A 3,054-nucleotide genomic window follows, 5' to 3' on the forward strand; every position below is an offset into this window, starting at 1 on the left:
CCATCACCGCTTTCATATGGGGAAGGAACGCAGCCAGCAGCATGATTCAGATGAGGACATAGTGCGGGACCAATCGGCTTCTCCAATGGATTAGGGTGAGTGGTGGGACCAATTACTGGGATCTCGGTGCTTGGAATAGGTGCTCGTCTTCATGTTCGAGGGATCTTGCCATGAGATTCAGATGGAGAGGACGAGGACCATATGGTGTAACAGTTGGGCGGGGCCTGTGTTTTTGAAAAAAAAGCGAGTACCACTCGGTAACAATGTGCCCAGAGTTTATCAATCATGCAGGAGAATAAATATTTCACATTGTTAATCTTTGTGATCGAGTTCCCATGCAGTGAAGACAAAGATTAATATTTAATGGGATTCATTGCTCCCCCAATCAGATAAACACAAGGCAAATTTGATTGCGAAGAATGTCCCTGACTTTACATCTTTCCACTGTCCATTAAAGATAATAAGATGCAAAATATGTCCTTGCAGATGAATTTGATTTGAACAAGAAACATTTGTGTAGATAACAAGAGATATTCTAATTGGAAGGATATGGTTAGTGATATCCTGCACGGATCGATGTTGGAGCACTATTTATTCACTATTCATAATGAAAGGAAAGCCACATTCAAAATTTGGGGCCACTTTGCAGATTACTGCGATTCCAAGTGTAGATAGATGGAAGCATAGCATTAGAAAGCAATCTTGATAGATTCAGTAAATGAAAAAAAACGACAGATGAGTTTGTGTCGGCAAGTGAGAGGTTGGATCAAAAAAGGATATTTCTTGATTGTGAAAATAGAGAGAGAGTGATTTATCCAGCTGTATAGTTTATGAAAATGTAACAGACAGATTCAGAAAAGTGATCAAGGGGCCGGTAGAATGTTGACATTGATCTCAACAGAAGACGAGAAACCAAAGCATTAGAAGTCATGCTTCAGCAAATCCGAACCTTGTTAGACCAAGCTGTCAGGGCTGGGCACCATGGCTTCAGGAGAGTATCACTCTGAGGAGAAGGGCAGTGTAGATTTACTGAAGTGATATTTGGATTCCAAGGCTTAACTTAAGAAGAAAGATTAAACAGATAAAATGTTAGTGTCAGAACATTGAGTTGTGATAACGGGGAACACTTTTATACACAGAAATGGATAAAGTTCCACAAACAGCGATTGATTGGAAATCATTTGCAAATTTTAAATCTGAGATTGGTAGATTTTGAATGAAAATGCTGAAGGATTATGGGACAAAGACAGGGATTTGTCATGATGAGGAAGATTACCATGATTTGGGTGAATGGTGGAATAGGCTCAAGAAGCTCAATAGCCTCCTCGTGCTCTGACTTTGATGTAACCATGGCACCCTTATTCTCTGCAAGTGCAACTCCTGTTATGTTTTTAGTTATTTATCAGAACCTGGCAGCAAGTTAGTGACTGGAGTCCTGACCAGAAAATCAGCAGCATGAGGGACTTTGCCGGTCTTAATGTGTTTCACAGATGATGGAATGACACAGCCAGCACTCTCCTTCCCTCTCTCCCCCCTCTCCCACTCACTCCTCCCCTCCTAACCCCTCCCCAACCCTCTCACGCGTCCCCAGCAACCCCCTCTTAACCCCCAACCCCTCTCCCTACCCCTCTCGCCCCCTCGCCCCCCTCTCGTCACCCCACCGGGCTACCCTTCCCGCCATTCACCGTCCCTCAACCCCCTCTCACCCCCCTGGCCCCCCGGGCCACCGTTCCCCCCATTCACCCCCCTCACCCCCCTTCTCCCACCTCCACCACTCTCGCCCGCACCATCGCCCCCTCGCGCCGTCCCCCCTCGCTGCCCCGCTCTTGGCCCTCCACCTTTCCGCCCCTTGCCCCTTCACCCCCTGCCCCCCTCGCACACATTCAACCCCATCGTCCCCCCTCACCACCCCCTCTCCCCCTCGCATCCCCTTCTCGCCCCGTTTCTCGCTGCCCTTCTCACCCCCTCGCCCTCTCCATCCCCCCTTGCCCTCCTCGACCACCTTGGCCCCACCCCTCGCATGCCTCATCCCCTTGCACCCCCCTCTCCCCCCTTGCCCCCCTCACGCCCCCTCTCGCTCCCCCCGTAACCCCCTCACACCCTGCCCCCCTCGCACCATCTCACATCCCCCTCTGGCCCCGCATCCCCCCTCTATCCCCTCCCTCTATCCCCCTCCCTCTATTCCCCCTTGCCTCTATTCCCCCTTGCCTCTATCACCCCTGCCCCATCCCCCCTCCCTCTACCCTCCTCCCTCTACCCCTCCTCCCTCTATCCCACTCCCTCTCTCCCCCTCCCTCTACACCCCTCCCTCCTCTCCCAACCCCCTTAACCCCCACCCTCCTCCCTCTACCCGCCCACCCGCTACCCCTCCCTCTACCCCCCTCCCTTTACCCCCCTCCCTCTACCCCCCCGCCTCCCTATATCCCCTAACTCTACTCCCTCCATCTACCTCCCCTCCCTCTACCCTCCACCCTCTCCCTCTACCCCCTCCCTCTACCCCCCTCCCTCTACCCCCCTCCCTCTACCCCCCTCCCTCTACACCCCTCCCTCTACACCCCTCGCTCTACACCCCTCGCTCTATCCCCTCCCTCGACATCCCCTACATGCCCTCCCTCTAAACCGTCCCTCTTCCCCCTCCCTCTCTCCCTCCCCCCTCCCTCTACACCCCCTCCCCCCGCCCTCCTCTATCCCCCTCCTTCTACACCCCTCCTTCTACCCTCCTCCTTCTACCGCCCTCCTTCTAGCCGCCCTCCCTCTCCCCCTCCCTCTGCCCCCCTCCCTCTACCCCCCATTTCCCCTTCCCATCTCTCTCACTCTCTTTCTTTGTTGCCACTCCCTCAATGCCACTCTGCCACTCTCACTCTTTCTCGCTCCCACGCTCCCTCGTTCCCACGCTTCCATGCTCCCACTCTGCCAATCTCGCTCTCGCTCTCTCTCGTATCTGCCCTCTCTCTCTTGCTCTTTCTTGCAGCTCTCTCTCGTGCTCTCTCGCTTGCTCGGGCTCTCTCTGTCTCTCAGCCCTCCCTCCCTCTCTCACACCCCTCTGTCTCTCAT

This window comes from Chiloscyllium punctatum, chromosome 14, assembly GCF_047496795.1.
Source record: "Chiloscyllium punctatum isolate Juve2018m chromosome 14, sChiPun1.3, whole genome shotgun sequence".
NCBI classification, from domain to species: Eukaryota; Metazoa; Chordata; class Chondrichthyes; order Orectolobiformes; family Hemiscylliidae; genus Chiloscyllium; species Chiloscyllium punctatum.